The sequence below is a fragment of the Antechinus flavipes genome, chromosome 1 (assembly GCF_016432865.1).
Source record: "Antechinus flavipes isolate AdamAnt ecotype Samford, QLD, Australia chromosome 1, AdamAnt_v2, whole genome shotgun sequence".
NCBI lineage: Eukaryota > Metazoa > Chordata > Mammalia > Dasyuromorphia > Dasyuridae > Antechinus > Antechinus flavipes.
Genome location: NC_067398.1, coordinates 29,337,910 through 29,358,090, shown reverse-complemented (window position 1 = coordinate 29,358,090; position 20,181 = coordinate 29,337,910).

Genomic DNA, 20,181 nt, shown 5'->3' with positions numbered 1-20,181 from the left:
TCTAGAGTACTTCTAGTCTGTGCTAACACCTTTCTAGTTTTTTCAGCTATACTTTCAGATTTTCTGTAAGGATCTCTTGTTTTGGACTGGCTGGTATGGACTTCTACCTAATCTTTGTTTTTTTCTTCATTCCTAATTTGGGTAAAGATGCTGATTAAAATGTTTCAATTTAGATTTCATAATCATTATTCAATTTGGTGATTTTATTAAGTTTTTGCTGGAATATATGTATAAATGTTGGGTTTTTTGGTGACCATTCATCCACAAAGCCATCTTAATTAGAGGCATATACTGTCTTTTCTTTTTTAAAAAAATATTCATTTTGAACGTAAACAAAAAAAGACAAAAAAGAGTATTTCCACATGCACAGCACAACATAAAAAGAGAATTCAGTCTAAAACCATGAATTTCCATTTCACACTGTTTAGATTTAAAAAAAATTAATTAGTATTACACATCATTTTCAAAGCTATATCTTTTATTCCTCCTGTACTTCCTCCTAAGTTTTCTTTTTTTTTTTCTGCCATGTACTTCTTATTTTTTTCTCCCTCCCTTTTCACTCTTCCCTAGAGAATGCTGCCATTACATGCAAATATGTATGTATATGTAAAACAATACCATATAATTTTTTAATCTTTTTTTCTCTGGATATGTCCTTTGTAGTTAATTTGGGTAATGATTTATTCAAATTGTTCTTAGAGCAGTATTTCTGTAACTATTTACAATGTTCTCTTGGTTCTACTCATTTTACTACACTTTCATTCAAGTCTTTTCATGTTTTTATAAAATCAACCAATTCATCATTTCTCATAGCATAGTAGTATTCTATTACTATTATATATAACAACTTATTTAGTCATTTTGTAATTGATGGGACACTGCCTTTATCAATGTAGCTTGAGATCACAATAATTTTCTGGGCTGCTGTACCTAGTGTTGATTCACAGAAAGCTGCATAAGACCCTTGGACCTTTTTCAGATATATTTAAACCTCCACCATCTTGTACTGTGATTGATTTTTTTGAACTAAACCCATTATACAGCCTATTATTCCCCAGAAATTCATTCTCTTGTCTATTATCCCAAGAAATACCTTCATTTTATACCATAGATCTCCTTCCACTTTTCTGGGTCACCATATATTATGGGAATTTAGTAATGCTTATATTATTTTTATCTGTTCAAAAAGTAATATTATATATTTGAGCCATTCAATAGGAGAAGGTAAAAATGAACCTTTTGGTGCTATTTGTATTAATTTTCATTTTATTGAAGTTTCGACTAAGAGTAGGTTAACTGACAATAAGACCATGAGTTGAGAGGGAGAAGACAAGGGAGAGAAGACACTACTCAGAAGTGTTTTTTACTTTATTAAAGATCATGGAAGGGGCAGCTAAATGGTGCAGGGGATAGAGTACCAGCCCTGAAATCAGAAGGACCTGATTTTAAATCTGGCTTCAGACACTTAACTCTTCCTAACTGTATGACCTTAGACAAGTCACTTAACCTCAACTAACTCAGCAAAAAAAAAAAAACACCCCAAAAAATCATGGTAAATTTGGAGAGATGTGGGGTCAGTAGTAGTAGAAATCAGCTTAGAAATCTACCAGAGAAGATCTTCAATACATGGTTTCATATTTTGACAAGGGCATTCTCATAATGAGAGTGTCCAGAGGTAGGCAGTTAGAATGTGAAGGGCATCAAGTTTATGCTAAAGGAAGATAAGATGAGATACCTGGGAATGTTTAGATTGGAGAAGAGGAGAATATGTTAGCTATGTTTATGGGGTCAGAGGACAGCCATGTGAAAGAAAGTTTTGGATAGTTCTATCAGTTGGACTGATAGAGCAGAACTAAAAATATAGGCTGAAAGTTGCAGGGAGGTTAATTTAAACCCAATACAAGAATAAACTACCTAATAATTAGATGAATTGCTTGAAAAAGTGATGGGATCACCAAGAAGATGCTGGGAATTCTCTGGCAAAGTTTATATAAGCAATAGACTCACGATCTCTGGAGTCCCTTTACAATTCTGACATTCTATGATGCTGATCTGAGATTCAGGATCAAGGTTATTGCAAGTATGAGAGGTACAACTCAGAGATCACTAAATTTTCATCGGAATGTAAAAAGGTATTATAGAGATTTTCCATTTTCTCTGTGTTCTATGTTTATTTTACACAAAATCTCCATATTTTATGTAGCACTCTAATTAGACTATCAATGACCAGAATGTCTGAAATGACTCTGCTGCAGAAGGATATGGATCCACATGACTACAATTAAGAGAAATCAGAGAGTAAATCTTAAAAGAGGTTAAAGAATTTCTTTCCTTTCTGGTTGTCTTCTTGTGAACTCTTAATTCACCACTATTTTTCTTTTATATCTTAGAGGATTTATGTTGGAGAGGGAGGAAGAAAGTATTTGGAATATATTTGCTTTCCAGAGGTAGAAGCTCATGTTTCCTTTTCTCAGTGCAGGAGGCCTGGTTAACAGGAAAGAAGGTGGTATAAGTGAACTGGTACCAGGACTACTGTATAGTGGAATTAGGAAGATCTAATTACTACTAAACATATCTTTTTTTTCAATTTCCCTGATCCTCACTCCTTCTCCATTAGCCTGCCACAAAAACTGATATTCCCACCGTCAAAAAAATAACATTTTGGAGTAAATCATTGAATTTAGGAGGCCTCTTAATGAATCACTTAATTGACAAGCACTTACGAAATGCCTATTATGTACCAGGGACTGTTGGTTGATGGTTATTCTTCGTTCTTGAAGAGGATCACAGTGACATCACTATATTAGAGTGGAATTACAGTGTATTTGACTGTGGCTGATCAGACCAATATGAGCTCGAATGCTCTGCCACAAGTCAGACACAAATATTCCCTATGAACATTTGGGGTGGCTTCTCTAATTTCACAGATCTTGCATTTCCTTTGGGCTAATTCAAGTCTGCTTTGCTCAAAGAGCATAGCACCTAGTTTGATGAGGGCATACCATGGTGGGTGGTACTTTGCCAATGTCTCCCATGTTATACATTGATTTTTAAAGTTCTTAAGAACTTTTTTCTTTTTTTTTTTAAATTTTAAGAACACGTTTTTTCCTGACCACCATGTGCACACTTCCCTGGTGAAAGTTCTCCATAAAATAATTTTTTTTTTTTTAACAAGTACACGTTTGGCCTCTGAACAATGTGGCCATTCCAATGGAGTCGTGCTCTCTGCAGTAGAGGTGGAATGCTTGGCAGTTTAGTTTGAGAAACAACCTCAGTGTCTGGTATCTTACCCAGATCTTCAGAATCATCCTAAGACAATTCAAATGGAAGTGATTCAGTTTCCTGGAATGGTACTGGTACCAGGTACTAGGTACTAGAGACACAAAGACAAATATGAAACAGTCCCTACTCTTGAGGAGTTTAATTCTCTGGGTATAAATGTACAGATGCTAATTAGTTAATTAGCATTTATTAAGTGCCTATTGTGTTGTGCTTGGTGCTGGAAATACAAAGAAAGACAAAAACTGTCCTTGTTCTCAAATAACTTACTGCCTAAAACAGACACAAAATAAATGCAAGGTAATTTTGATGAGGGAGCTCTAGTTTGGGGGAAGGTCAGAAAAGATTTCATGTAAGAATCAGTTTTTGAGAAAAGCTCTGTAGAAGACTTGGGGTTTAAAAGGGGTTCTAAGCCTAGTGAGCTGCTTGGGCCAAGATGCAGAAATGGCTGATGAAGTGTTACATGTGAGCAGCAACAAGAACAGTTCAGCTGAACCATCAAGAGTTACTGGGAAGGCATGACAGGCTGGCATTTATTAATTTGGACAATTTTATCAGAGTAGCTGCAATTACTTGTCTGGCCCATAGTAAGCATTTAACAAATGCTTGTTGACTGACTGACTCATTGACATATGTAACAGGAGATGGGATAGATAAATTTCAATGGAAGGGAGGGAGATAGGGAAGGTATGAGCAAAGGATGCAGGATGGGTTAAAAAAAGGAAAACCATTGGGGTTTTTGGCAACCGAGGAGCAACTTAAAGATGCTGAGTGTCTGTGGAGGGAAATCATTGCAGAGAGGATGTCCAAATGGAAGGTGATGAGTTGCCTACTTCATAATTTTTCCTAGGGCTGACCGTGACTGGAATCTATCTTTGAGGCTGTTTCCATTGTATAATCATTAAAAATGTTCTTCCATTGTGGTTCCATATATTCTTATTATGCTAATTTGCTCTGAAGTAGTGCTCTCATACACACTGTAAATTATTAAAGTGGTGTGGTCAGGAACAGGAAGGATGGCTACACCCACCCAGGCCTTCCTCCCAAAGATAATGGCCAGACCTTGTTTGATTTCCAGAATTTTAAAACAAGGTTGACCAGCCTTCAATGTAGGAAATAATAAAGAGGCTAAAAGGCTGCCCACTTCCTGGTTAAAACTGGGATCCTGGGCTGGGCAGAATAAGCTAATGGCTTTAGTTTCACATCTTTTCACTGCTACAAGTTCCCTGGTTTTCCTCCTGACCAGCAAGCACCATGGGGAACCAACCAGAATAGAATCTGATACACATAGCACAGATGTGGCCGTGTTTAGATCTGCATTCCCATTGCAAGATGGTTTATCCTTCTCTTTGTAAAGCAGCCAGGGCTCAGATCTATCCTAGAGTTAGGTCAGGCAGCCTATTGGAGAAAGGGGAAAAGTCTTCTCCGTTCTTCTGTATCATATTGAAGAGGTATTGCTGTGAGTCAACGAAGAATCTTGCTCTGGGAAGGGCCAATAACATTGCCTCTGAGCACATCGAGCAACAGAATGGACAATGAAACCAGACTAAATCAGGTGTTTCTTTTATCAGAAAAATTGCAGGTTTCACTTTGAGACAGGAGGAAAATAGAACAAAATAAAAGTGAATCTTTAATTCTGGATATTTACAAGGAAAATAAAGAGTTGAAGAACAAGTCGTTCAAAGCTTATGAGCTACAAGAAAATAATGTACTATTATGTAAAGGGGATAAAGGTCTTGCCATGACACTGTCACAGTAGACTGTCAACTTGAATCTCCCCCTCCAGTGTTTTTGTTATTCCCTGGAGACTCCAGGTTGCATTGCAGAAGTTGGAAGGACAAGTGAAAATTTTTGCCAAGACCCAGAAATATTCACAGGGGGATGTTCATTTGGGGGAAGGAAAGTCTGCTTACACATTGAACTGGGGGAGAATTGAATGAAATTTAAGTTTTCTTACCTGAAATAGGAGTAACTGAGGAGGGGGAGAGGTGAAGCTGAAAGTCTTATACTTGCCTATGTAGTTTGGCCCATTTTTTGTCCCGACAACTCAGAGGCTGCTTACAGACATCTCTAGAAGCATGTGACCAGCATATTTATACCCTAAGAAACAATGCTTACCTGAAGCAACCACAGTAGTCAAAATTCACCAGCTGACAGCAGCAGATTTGTAAATGATAACTATCAGCAGAAGGTAGAGTTTGAGTAGATAATATTTATATTGTTTGAGTATTCAGAGCTTCTTAATTTTTTTTCCTACTGTATACCCCATTTCATGTGAGAAATCTTTATATGACTCCAGGTATATAAGGTATGTAAAATAGGTATATAACTCCAACATTTACTGATAATAAATCATAATTTCCCGATCCTCATGTTCAGTTACTTGACCACGTTGCTTATTTAATTTGCAGTTAAATACTTTATTTGATTTATGCCTCTTGTCTGGTCTATTGCTCAAAAAAAAAAAAAAAAAAAAATGAAGAAGGGAGACTGGAGCCAAATATCTTCTCCTTACATTGAATCCAGATTGTGGCATGAACCTAGAGTTGAGTGAGATATCCATTACAATTGTTTTGTTATATACGTGCATTTTGCCTTTTTAGTTTTTATTCAGTTATTTTTGATAGGTACAAATAAAGAGTTATGCTAGACTAGGAAAGGAATTGGTAAAGCTTTGCTACATTTCACTTTGGGGTAACAAAATTTTGTCAGTAGGATAGGAAAGCTGAAATGTTTTTCTTTACAGACACAAGCGAATCGTAATAGGATGGATTAAATGGCTGGACATACATGGTACTGAATAGAATATTGTTATGTGAACAAATAAATAGAAATAATTCTCATTTTCTTGAAGTTTACAATGGAAAATTCACATATCAGTATGGATGAACAGATGGAGAATGTTCACATAGAGATCTAGGCAAGTAAGGCATTTTTGGAAACTTCTGTGGCTGCTTCCTTCATGTGTCCTTTCTATTTGGAAATATGGAAAATTTGAGCCAATTTTTAATAGCCTTTCCATTGATGTGCTTAGTCTCAATGTAGTTTAAGCTGACAGCAAACAGGACAAATGTGAGGGCTGCAGAGTGAATAAAAGGAACCTTTCTAAGAGCAAAGATTAAAATGGAGGACTGTCCTCTCACCTCATTCTACAGCACCCTCGTATCCTGAATTTCTTGAAATCTTTCCCTTCTTATAAAGCTCATCTCAGATGCTACAATCAAACTTTCCCATTTTCCCCACAGAATGATGTCTCCTTCCCAAGTCTCTTAAAATGTTTGGCACTTCTCCCCTGTATTTATTTCAATCTAATATTTATAATAATCATTTATGTGTCTGTCATATCTTCTACTAGTGACTGTAAACTTTCTGAGGGTAGAGTCTATCATTCATCTTTGTACTTCCCCCCATCCCCTTAGTCAGGGGATTACCATAGTCACTACTCATAGCAGGTGCTTTGATTAAATGTTTGTTGAATGAATGAATGAGGACTTATTATAAGATAAGATGTATTAAGATATCTTTCTGCCCTGCATTATTTTATAATGATTTAGTCTTCAAAATTCAGTTCATCAGTAATTGGCAAATCAATGGAAATCGGCAGGTACCTTACATCAAGATTATTAGTGAAATGTGCTTCCACTCTATTGTTATCCTGTTGTTGTTTGTTCTTTCTTGAAGAGGACTGAGATATCAGGGAGGTGATACCATAGCATGCAAATGAATTGGATTGGAGGGAGGGAGGGCTGTACAAAGTCACCAACTTTACTTTCTCTTCCAGAGCCAGCCGGGTCCAGTGGTATCCTAGAAGACAATATTCAAAGGTGGGTGGTCTTCCCAGAAAGAGATACAAAAAGATCTTTAATGCTAGGTTATTGGAGGGATATCAACTTGTCCTTTTTAGAAAATCCAAAAGAAAACTCAGAGATAGAAAATTGGGACAGTAAGACCACTCTTTGCTTCAAAGAATACCTCAAATCTCTCAGGATGTCACATGGATGGGATTTTTCTGAGCTTCTGAAAACAAGTACCACAATAGAAACTATTTATCAAGTGCTTGCAACATGTAATCTTCTGAGGATATGAATGAGAAAGAATAAAACAATGAATACATAGAAAATACATACAATACAAATATAAAGTTTATAAGCACAAATAATACACAAAATGTGTAAGAGAGTTTATAACACTTGGGGGGACTCAGTAAAGGCTTCATGAAGAAGATGGAGTTTAGTTTCATTTTAAAGGAAAAGACAGATTCTTACAAAGTAAAATGAGAATAAGGCAGCTAGGTGGTGGAGTCGATAGTATGCTGGGCCTGGAGTCAGGAAAACTCACCTTCCTGAGTTCATATCTAGCCTCAGACACTTGATAGCTGTGTGACCCTGGGTAAAATCACTTAACTCTGTTTGCTTCAGTTCCTCATCTGTAAAAAAAGATTTGGAGAAGGAAATGGCAAATTACACCAGTGTCTCTGCCAAGAAAACTCACATGGGCTCCTGAAGAGACCCGACTGGACAAAAGATGAGTGCATTTTGGACAATGGGGATGGAGGGTCATTGATGAGGACCAGAGAAAATGTCAACATGGCTGGATGGCAGGGGTGGCAGAGGGAGGAATGTTCCAATGAGATTGGAAAGATAGATCGGGGCAGATTGGGAAGGGTTTTAAAAACAATAGTGGAGTTGATATTTTCTTCTGGAGGCTCTAGGAAGCCAGTGAAGTTGGTTGTTAGGAATAGCCCAATGCGGAATCTATGATTTCGGGTCACCTCTGAGTCTTTTACTTTTGGCCAAATGAGGATAATGAATTTTTCTTCAAGTTTTTTTCGTTTGATGTCAATTTGGCAACACTGCAGTCTTGGGCTGTGTTGGCCCACTTTTCCAGTGGAAGAGCTTCGGGCTTAAGTGTTAAAGGATGATCCAAATGATATGGTAAGAGTAGGTGGTGAGCGCAGCTGAGAGGCCAGAGGTGGTTGGCATGAAACTCATTATGTCAGTGCAGAGGGCAATCGAGGAGGACCAGACAAGCTTTGGGGTATTCGAGGGTCTCGGAAGGGAGCTTTTTTTTTTTTTTTTTTTTTTACATTTTGGAGACGTGCGAGAAGGTTACATAAGCTCATGAATTATATATGCATGCACTACTTGCTGCTGTGTATAATAATGCTTGTTTGTAAACTGCTGGAAGGCCCGGGGATAGCGAGGGCGTGCTCATCTAAGTCCAGATACCAGGAGCTCCCTCGGAGGCTTTTTCCCAGCTCCAAGTAGGGAGGAGAAATCGCCGCCCCAACAAGACTCTCCGTCCTTCCCTCCAGACCCTTGGGATCGCGTCCCTTCCACCCCTACCCGCACCGGCTCCGTTTCCCGAGTGAGGCTGTTTGGAGAAGGAGAGGACAGAGCAATAGAGGAGGAGGTGGCCGGGGCGGGGGGGGGGGGAGGGGGGTGGAGAAAAAAGAGGGGGGAAGGAGGGGAATGAAGGGACGCGCCAGCAGGCGGGGGCGGTGAGTGACACTGCCCACGTGGACAGCTGCCGAACGGGCGGAGGGGTAGAGGATGAGGTGGGGGGGTTGGTTGTCCAGTAAGGCCCTGGCCAATCAGGTGGGTCCTCCGCAGGGGCCGGCTCCAGGCAGTGCTCCTCCGCTCTCTCCAGGCTCCAGCACTCTGGCTGAGTGGTTGGGGATCGCGCCCGCTCAGCTGCGCCCTCGACGGGGAGGCTGACCGGGAAGGAAGACACTCGGCCCATCGACATTCAGCTTTCTCCCCAGCGTTCTCCCGGCTTGCTTTTCTCTGTGGTTATTTACGTCGCAGTCCCGCAGGGAGCCGGGGTTCCCGCTTCTCTCTTTGGCGAGACTTGCGAACTTCTGTCTTTTTCGCGCCTCCCGGGCAGGGCGGCAGAAGATGGCAGAGTTGAGTAGACCCAGGACCCCGGCTGGGTTTTCTCAGGCCCCTAGTGAGGCGAAGGCTCAGTAGTCCGGACACCTCGGGATCGGCCCCAGTTTGCCTGACTCTTAAACTCCCCGTCCACTTCCCCTTCTAGTCCCCGAGTTGGCATCAGGGGGCACTTCTCCCGGCCCCCTCCCAAACTGGGGGTACCTCGGCCACAGCTCTTCCTCTCCCGGGACAAAGCTCGCTGCCTCCTTCATCACGGGCTGAAGTCATGTAAACAAGTGGCGGAGAGCGAGGGGGCAGCCAGACAGTCAGGCTGGCAGAGGCAGAGGTTGGTGAATCGCGCAGCTGTTGGTCCCGACCCTCCTCCGCTACGGTCCCAGCCCGTCTGCCTCTCGGTTGCTTCTCCCAGGTAAGAACTGGCCCGGGGGTCGGAGCAGCGCTGGGCGCTCGATAGATGATTGTTGGGGAGACAGAAAGGGTCTGGATGCCTGCCCCTGGAGCGCAGGCAGAGGAGCCCCCCGAATTTGGAAAGCGGTGTAGAGAAATTAGGTTGGGCAGGAAGAGTACAGGGAGCAGCCGGGGCCAGTGGAACGCCCCGAGTCGGTGCGCTGCATCCCGGCACCTAGGCACATTCCGGAAAGCTGTAGTGTGGAAAGGGCTTGTGGTGTTCGTTTTGAGGGGAGAGGAAGGGTCATTCAATCAGCCTCGCCGCCGCGGTTCGGCTCGGCGGCGTTGTGCCCCGAAGCGGGGAGCACTTCGAGGCAAGAGTGAGGAGAGCTGGAGAGTAGGAGGATGATCTCTCCATGCCGGGCAAAATCGCCGGGGGATGCGCCCGGATGTTGCAGTACACTGACCAGCAACTCTTGGCAAGAGGGGATTGGGGTCGGCTCGTTGGGCTGGCTCTCTGGCTCGTTTCCTCACTCCTGGCCACAGCACCCTGGGGAGCTCCCAGGCTGAGGGGAAAGACGCTGGAGCAGCTGGACTCAGGATGTGGGACCTGGGGTCAGCGGTTTTCACCTCCGCAAGGTACCCCGGGCTAACCTACCTTCTTCTACTGTTTCCAGTTGGAGATGCTCGGCACCTCAGTCCCAGAGGAAAAGGGAGCAACATCCAAGTTGGCGCAGTTGCCAGTCCCACACAGAACCTGGCTGCTCCACGCCCCCGCACCCTCCCAACCCAAACCAAGCTCCCAACTTAGCCTCTTTCCCCAACCTTCGAGTGCTCCCAGGGACATTGGTTTGGGTGCTTCTCAGAGAGAAATACAGACCCAGATCTCTCCCAGCTTGACGCTCCGTTCCCCTGCCTCCCCGCTCTCCTCCTCCTTTATTCTCAGTCCATTCATACTGACAGACAGTTCGATTGCTATGTTCTCTCTTCCCCTCCTCCTGTGCCTTCTCACTTTGTTTCTTTGAGACTTGTAGAATCCAAGGGAGATACCCCGAGCGCCGCTTGCTTTTGTTGCAAAAGAACTTTAGCACGCGGAGATTGGAGTGGTTAAGAATGATCTGATAATAGCTCTGGCAAGGAAAGGAACGAACATGGGGGAGGGGGAGAGGAAGAGAACGAGGAAGGAGGACTAGGGGAACACAGGGGAGAGGAGGTCAATACATTGGGCAGGCCTAGGGGAGGGGAAGAGGAATCTGGGGAGTGATGGGGGGGGGTAGCCTGATGCCCCGAAAATTTGTCAGTAGTTCAGTCCTTTCCGATCGTCTCCCCTTCGACCTTTAAGATGCTGGAAGCATCCACCTCTCCAGTCTTGCTGTGGCTGATTTGATTTGACAGGCGAAGATGCGCCGCTGGGATGGATGGATCCGATCCTTTATCCCTCGCCTGATGCCTGTGACATATCCTGGGTAGAGTGGCTGAAGACAATAGCTCGTGTCCCACTTGCAGCCCCCAGCCCCCTCCGACTCCCACAAATGAATGGCTCTGCTTTCTGATCACACACTCTAGATTGGGTTAGATCCCTCCAGACGCCTAGCCCTAGGAGCGATTTGTCTGGGATGTGAGCAGAGGTGTCGTAGGGAACGACTTGAAAGTCTATTTTCGAACCTGCTTTGTATGTGGAACTCCCTCTTAGAATGAGAATATCAGCGGCGACCGCGGGCTCGTGGCGTTACCGGAGCATTCTCCCAGCCTCCCGCCGGCCAAAGGCATCACAATATGGAACACGCAGCGTTTGTGAGAATAAATCAGTGGGCAAGCGCGCGCGCCTTTCATAGGGAAAACAACACTTGAGAACTGCAGTGACTTATTTCCGAGGGCATTTTGCAGGCTCATTAGAAGTAATGATAACTTAAATGCTCTAAAACTGACCCCAGGAGTTGCCTTGGATGGCGCTTCTCACTTGCCTCCAAGCTTTTGCTTGGCTGCTTCCTAATTTACCAATCAGAATCCTGGGAAGCCGAGAGCTTCGGCCAGGGCTCCTGAAGTGCAGGTGTCCAAGTCTTGGACTTTCCCTGAGCTGGCCAGATCGGTTGAGTCTTTCCCGCAATTATCTATGCTTCCCTCATTGAGCGTTAATGCAAGCAGGAATCATTTGCTTTTGTAACAATACTTTCCACCGGCTCCTGGACTTTCTCCTGCAAAAAAGCCGCCCAATTCAGAGAATCACTTGCTGCGCATTTGTTTGAGTTTAGTTTGAGTTTGCAAACATACAAATAACTCGGGGGAGTTTTTAATTGTTCTCGTCAGCTTCAATCTGTATTTTTTTTTAAACAGTAGGGTTTCTATGACCACTTGTATGCCAAATATTTATAATCAGTTCTTTTAGAGAGATGTATTGTTGGGTGACCTAGATCTACTGCATTTGATCATGATTATTTGCTTGGTCCATAACTCTTCTCAGATGGTCATATTATCTATTCTACTCATTTATTTATTACAGTATTTTCTTATGTAAATGATGTATTGATGCATAAGATATTAAAACTGCATTTGTGGAGATTAACACAGGAGTATGACATCATCACCAGCCAATCCTGTGACTGTCTTGAGCAAACATTGACAAAAGTCACATTATCATACAAGCAAGGGAGTCCAAGCTACGTCTAAGTATGAAAATGGGGAGGGGGGGAGTCATTATTGTAACACTCAGTTCTTAATTAAGGGCTGAGGTGGAGAGTTGGGGGATTTCTGTGTTCATAATACAGTTTCAGGATTGTGGGTTCACAATTATATAATGAATTTTCATGAATATACTTTTCATATCTTTCATTTGTCATCTTCCCCTTCTCTTTTGCCTCCCGTCCCTAGCCTATATTTGAGACTGTTGTCCCATAACTATTTTGAGATTATTTTGGTAAATGGGCCAACCCTTTGATATTTTGTTCACAGGACAGATGAAACAGTTACTTATAATGCAGATATTTGATATTATATAAATAGCATGCTCAGTACACTGGAATGGCTTTTAGCTCAAAAGACACCATCAAGGAGAGAGTGTAATTATTCAACAGGTAATCAATCAATAAACTTTTATTTATTAAAAGTGCCTACTATGTGCCAGGCACTTTTCTAGATGCTGTCATTTTTATCTAACCTAATGTCATCTTCCGTGAGAGGGTCTGATGAAGTAGAGAAGTCTGTAAAGGTACTTGTGAAATTGTCTTCCACAGGTTAGACATTTTAAAGCAATTTTTTTTTGTAATGAAAATGTTTTTTAAAGAAGAGCCCTGGCACTGAAATACACACTAATCCTGATAATACGGTGGCTGAAATTGGAATGTGTGGATATGCCTCATTGTTGCCTCCTGTCTCAGGCGACACCTTAAAGCCCTCAAAAATGAAGGCTATATATCCCTTGATAATAACCATTCAGCTTAAATTAAGTCAATGCTCTTCTTTTTCCTGTCTTCTCTCCCTCCCTCGCCAATCCACTAGAACTTCTCTCTCTGATATAATCGTGAAATAGCAATAGTTCACATTTATATAGTGCTTAAGGTTTGCAAACTAGATTTTATACATTATCTCATATGATAGCTGAATTATATCTTTTTTTATTTTGAAATAAATATGGTTTGAGGATCCAATCCTAAGACTCTAGAAGGTAGGAAAGGGCCTGAGAGAACATCTAGGATAATGTCTTCATTTCACAAAAGAGGAGATTATGGTCCAGGGACACAAGATGACATGCCTGTAGTTGCGTAGAAAACGATGAGGGAACCAGGACTAGTGCAGGTCTTTTGATTGATCCCAGTGTGTTTTTACAGTAAGAGTTGTGGGTATGACTTCATTAGGATGCTAAAAGAACCTTTTTCTTTGGCTATGTATATGGCATAAACCAGTTTGACATCATCCCCTTATGTTGCTACTAACGCAATCACAGTCATGGTTGTGCCTCTAGCTGAGTATCTTGATAATTGAATAGACCCAGGAGGCAGCAAATGTGGTACTGGGAAAGGTGCTCCAAACCTAGAGCCCTGATTTTCATTCTTATTTCTAACACTTCAGATTTCTGGGTCTTAGTTTCCTCATCTGAAAAATTCAATTCAATCAAATAAGCATTTGTTAAGTGTCTGCTAAGTGCCAAGCACTAGACTGGATTCAGGGAATATAAACACAAAAATAAAATAGTTTATATTCTACAGGGATGATGCTACTTATATAATCCATATCAGTGGGTTCCTGTGAAAAAAGCGCTTTGTACACCTTAAAACATGACAATGAGAGCAATCATTAACAGTTATGTGAATTATTATGAACAATCATGTAGTCCTTTGAGATATTTGAAGCATTTTATATGCATCATCTTAGCTGAGCTTCAAATAACACTGGGAGGCAGGTGTTATCATCCCCATCTTACAGATAGGGAAACTGAGGCATAGAAAAGTAAAGCATTTCACACAGGTCACACAGCTAATAAGAGTCTGTGACAGAATTCTGACCCAATTCTTGTTTCCAAGCCTAGCATTACACTGTGCTGAAAAGACTAGGATCTATAAATGTGTGAGATGGAGCAGCTATCTCAGTATAAATATATTACCACTGGGGGGAAAAACAATGGTGTTTCAGTAATGTAACAATTTTTAGACAATTTTTAATATTTTAAATTCATATTCTCTTTTTTTCTTTTAATACACTTAAAAGTTCCTTTTAATTCTGATTTTTGAAAAAAAAAAAGAAGAAATCCTACATATCCACTGACGTGATTAAGAATAATGGCAACTGACATTTATATAAGGTTTCAAAGTTTTAAAGGAACACATATACATGATTCCAATGAAACTCTAACATTATCCTTTGAGGTTATTATTGAGGAATTATTATCTCCATTGTACCGATGAGAAAATAGCCTCAGAGAAGCTAGTGAATTTAACCAGTCACATAGCCAGTGGCTGTCAAAGATAGAATTTGAGTTCAAGCCTTAGCTTCACTTTCAACACTATTACACCATGTCTCTTGTTGCCTTGTGTGCCATGGGGCAGATCGCTTACCATCTCCGAACCTTTTCTGTAAAAGGAGAGAGTTGGACTAGATGCTCTTCCTACGTAGATTGGATTCTTTTATTCAATATCAAGAAAATGCAGAAATTCCAGAAATGTGTGGATTACCAATTTGCAGAGTCAGAATAATAAAATCAGACTGAACATAATTTATTATTTTTTGATGCTTCAGAAAGCACTTCAGGGTCCCACAGGGCCTCTGGGCCATGTTAGTCTGAGCATCAACTGTCATTGCTCTGGAGCTTGTGATAATCTTGGTTGGTTGAGAATTCTGGGTAATTGAATCCTTATGATAAAGAAATACACTCTGTCCAGGTTATGATATACAGGGGTGCCATATGTATCTATTGCTGAGACTGTCGATTTTATTTCTAATACTTCCGATTAAAATCTTTCTTGAGAGGGGAGAAATATGGAAGCTCTTTGTTTTTGTGAAAGCAATAAACTGATAAGGTCAGTTTTCCTTGCAGATTTACAGACAATATCAAGATGAGTACACTCAATATTTTATTTTGGCCATTGTCTTATAGAAAATAAGGAAGGTTGATGCAGGTTTGTTATAATAGTCTCCCGAACTCTAGTTGGAGAGTCATATTTACAGAGACAGCTAGAGAGATTGGTGAATATCCATGATTACACCATTTAACTTTAAAGGAATTTTACCATTTACTTATAGATTAATGTGTTGTCAAAAGACCCCAGCTTCCTATATCCAACTCTATATAAAATTAACCCAATCTCTATGCTATGGAGGCCTTTCAGAAATTAGGCTGTAAGGAGTGGATCTAGGAAGAGTTAACCTCTGGATAATTTCTTCATGTCCCCTAACTAGACAAGAAGTAGTATGCATCTGGTGGTAGTAAAGTACCCTTCTTGTATAAATGGCTATGTAAATGTGATTTGTGAATTTTTAAAATCAGTTCCATAATTGGATTAAAGTAATCAGTACTTGAAATCTGCAACTAAAACAAAAACTAGGAACAATTAAAAAAACAAAAATGTCTTAATAAAAGGAGGTTTGTCAGGAGAAATCTGACAGCATTCTGTTTTTTTTTTTTTTTTTTTGTGTGTGTGTGTGTGTGTGGCAATTGTATTAGACAAAGAATTTAATAGGTTTATTTATTTATTTAAATGATTTATTTTAAAAAATGTTACAAAATACTTAAATAAATATTATAATTTAATAAATAGGCACTCTGCTTAGCACTGAAAATACGAATACAAGCAAAAAGATAGTACCTATTCTCATAATACAGAAAGACAACAAACAAGAGGGAGAAGGTAGGATGTAGGGAAAAAGTCCTCATGTTAGGACAAGGCTGCTAATAAAGAGGTGGATAAATCTGAAGAGTGACTTGATCTGGGAGTAAAGTATTACTGGGATTTCCCATGAGATTGTAGTCTAGGATAGGGACTCATTGATTCACCAATCAGAAGAGCAGCTCTCAGTATAGACTTCATTTGCTTTCATAATCATGAGATATGATAGAAGGCCTTTTCTTGGAAATTTCACTCTGCCAACCAGATAAGCAACAAGCATTTATTAAGAGTTCACTATGTGCCAGATATTGAACTAGCTGTACAAACAAAAAGCAAAACCATGATCCTTGCCCTTAAGGAGCTCACATTAGAGAATGAGAAATGTTTTCTTTTACTTTTTTGCCTTCTTTGTTATAACATCATAAGTTAAGAGCTGGAAAGGACCTTAGAGATACAATACAATGACTCTTCATTTTACAGATGTTGAGAGATAGAGAGACAGAGACATACAGACAGACAGGAGAGAGACACATACAGAGAGATAGAGAAGATGGAGAGAGAAAGAGAGAGAGAGAGAGAGAGAGAGAGAGAGAGAGAGAGAGAGAGAGAAACAGAGAGAGACAAGAGACACACAGAGAGAGACACAGAGAGATATGAGAGAGATGAGAGAAAGACAGTGACAAAGGCAGACAAGCAGAGAGGAGAAAGAGATGGAGAGACAAAGACAGTGAGACAGAAATAGAGATGGAGAGGAGAAAGAGAGAGATACACACAGAGACAGAAATAAGAGACTCAGAGAGAGTCAGAGACACAGAGAAAGACATACAGTGAGAATGAGAGAGAGAGAGAGAGAGAGAGAGAGAGAGAGAGAGAGAGAGAGAGAGAGAGAGAGAGAGACAAAGACAATGAAAGAATTGAAGAGATGGGGCGGGGAGAGGAAATTACAGAACTTAGACTACCATGCCAATGTAACTTATGACAAATGGCCAATGGGTTTTCTATGTTTTTTGTAATGGTAATTTATTAGAAGCTCTAAAAGTCCTTATTTTATCTTCCCAAGAAATTTTGGCCCCATATCCTCAGAATTCTTTAGCCATAACTGGGGGTTGGATGAGATTGGATTGGTCATCTAGTCCAAACATCTTTTATAGATGAAAAAACTCAAGTCTTTGAGAGGTGAAGAAAAATTTCTAAGGCAATTCAGCTTGAATTTGAGAAGGTTCAGCTCCTTAACCTTTGTCAGTGGCCTCTGGAGCCAGATACTTGGTCCTTGAATTTGAATTTTGGAACTGAGTATAATCTTTCCTTTATCTTTTCCTCCCTTCCTCCCTCCCTCCCTTCTTTCCTTTTTCCCTCCCTCCCTTCCTCCCTCCCTCCCTCCCTTCTTTCCTTTTTCCCTCCCTCCCTTCCTCCCTCCCTCCCTCCCTCCTTCCTTCCTTCCTTCCTTCCTTCCTTCCTTCCTTCCTTCCTTCCTTCCTTCCTTCCTTCCTTCCTTCCTTCCTTCCTTCCTTCCTTCCTTCCTTCCTTCCTTCCTTCCTTCCTTCCTTCCATCTTTCCTTCCTCAGGTAAGTATTTCTACCCCAATAATCTTAAATTGAGATCCCAAAGTCTACCTTTCTTGCTGTTGAGCTGCTTTCTCCTTTAGAGCATATGAAGATCCTTGAGGCACAGGATATTCTGCATAGTCCAGTGCTTAAGGGATGTGACCCGCTGATGCTGACTAGGAGCGACTTCTCTCCATTATATCTAGGGCAACAAATGAAAAGGACTCTAAGTTGGGTTACTATTTCAGCCATTTGGCAGCTCTTACAGCAACAGCCAGATTGTAATATAAACATCTGTTACCTTTTCTCTGCTTTCAGAACTCATTATGCAGCCTAGTTTCACATTGCAGACACTCGGCTTCCTTCGTCTATATTTTTGGATTAATTCCTTCTCAAAGCACACACATGCACAGAGACAAACCAAAAGAGCCATAAAATTGGTTACCATGGGCCCAATTCTCCCAGGGTAAAGCCCATCTAGCTCCGTACCTTTCAGACTGCTCTTTCCCAGCCTTACAGACCAGCTTGGAGCGTGGGTCTCCATTAAGCAAAAAAGGAGGATATGAATCTAGTCCCTTGGTGCTAATCTCTTCTTCCATGTGTGTGCTGTATTTCCATCAATTCATATTGGAAGAAGAAATGCACAGAGCTTCAGAAAACTCACTTGTTAAAGTTTAGGATTTTTTTTTTTTTGGAGGCAGAAGGCAATTGCTTTCCCCACCTGCCACCCCTACTCCTGAAAAATAAGTAATTAGAAATCCAAGATCTTTATTTTTTTGAATTCTTAAACTGGAGTCTATAAACTTTATAAAACATATTTTTATTACTGTATTTCAAAGTAATTTATTTCTTTTGTAATCCTACGCATTTTATTTTTGAATTTTAAAAACATTATTCTGAGAAGGGAACCCTGATATAAAAAAAAGGCTAAAAATCCCAGTTTTAATGAATTAGATTTAAAACAATGAGTATACGTTGTATAGAAACTTTATCAATGAGTAAAGTTGCTATTTTTACAAAATAAAAAAGTGCTATTAATTTTAATATGTAAATGGCCTCATAATATCAATGCTAAGCGATAGTGTAGCATAGTGGGGTCAGTAAGTAATGGATTCAAGTTCTAACAGATCCATACTTGCTGTGTAAACATGTCAGGTTACATTTCCATTGATCTAAGATTAGTTTAAGACTCTTAATTTGCAAACAATAAGTTGCTGATCTGCCTCAGTGAAAGTAGTTTTCAACAATGAAATTGCAGACAAACACACACTATTTTCTCTTTCTCTCCTCCTCTCCTAAAAAATACAGCCTGACAAACAGTGCTGATTCCTTTACTCCAATATCTGCTCCAACAACCAGGAAGATCATGATTTTTTAAATGTCAGGACAATTTTTGCTTCAGATGAAAAAAAGAACTGAGGGAAATAATTAAGATGAAGATAAGCCCTAAATTTGATCCAAACTGTGATTGTATTATTGCTTAAAAAGGAGTATATGACTGGAGGACATGGACATAGTCACTAGCAAATGGAATTTGATTTATCCATTGCCAGTGAGGACAAGTTTCAGTCCTTTATAAAATTAATAGATCAGCATCGTGTTGAACTATGGCCCATTATAAATACTACATTTGTTTTACCTTGTGCAAAAGTCTTGGTGTCCTTATTAAGGAGAGAGAGACCATAAAAACCTGGACTCAGATTTCATCTCTGGAACTGTTTGGCTTTTTGATCATGGGTAAATCATTTTACATCTCTGAGCCTCATTTTCTTGTTCTCTAAGATGGGGATAACAGCACCTGTTGAACATAGGATTATTACGAGTCTCAAAAGAGCTGCTTTTTGAACTTTAAAACATTTTTTATTAGTTGTTATTGCTTTTTTTGGCTGATGCACCCATCACTTTTTTGTGAGTTCAAATTCAACTTCAGCTGAGCATTTAACCCTGTTCACCTTAGCTCACCATCAATAAAATGATCTAGAGAAGGAAATGACAATCTACTTTAGTATCTTTGCCAAGAAAACCCCAGATGGGATCAGGAAGAATCAGACATGATTGAAAAGCATTGCTTTTATTTATTCTTCTCATTGTATGTTTGCTAGAGTAAGTGACTACCTAGAACATTCTTTTATTTTAACTATTTGACTCACTATGGCATATAAGAAAGTGAACAACTATTTATTAAGGGTTTACTATACTCCAATGTTACAGGAAAAGGCAAAAGGCTGGTCCCTGACCTTTGGGAGATCACATTGTAAAGGGGAGATTGCATACTAACAACTATGTACACAAGACATATACACACGTAGAACAGATGGAAGGTGTTCTCAGAGAGGAGGCACCTAGGACTGTAGAACCAGGAAAAACTGCCTCTAGAAGTTGGGATTTGAATTGAATTTTGAAGATCAGAGAAGCTACATGATAGGGATGAGACGGGAGAACGATTCCAGAAATGAGGGATACCTAGTGTAAAGGCAGAGACAAGAGATAAACTGGTATCCAAGGAACAGCAAATAGGCCAGTGTAGCTGGGTAATAGAATGTATAGACAGGAGTCAAATAAAAATATTTGAAAGGCAGGAGGGGCCAACTTGTGTCCAGCATTAAATGTCAAAGAAAGGACCTTATATTTGATTGAGGAGGTAATAGGGAGTTACTAGTTTATTCAGTAGTTGGATGACACAGACAGATCTATATTTGGGTCAAATTACTTTGGCAGTGAAGAAAAGAATGGGTTGGCATGGGGAGAGACTTTGAGAAAGGGAGA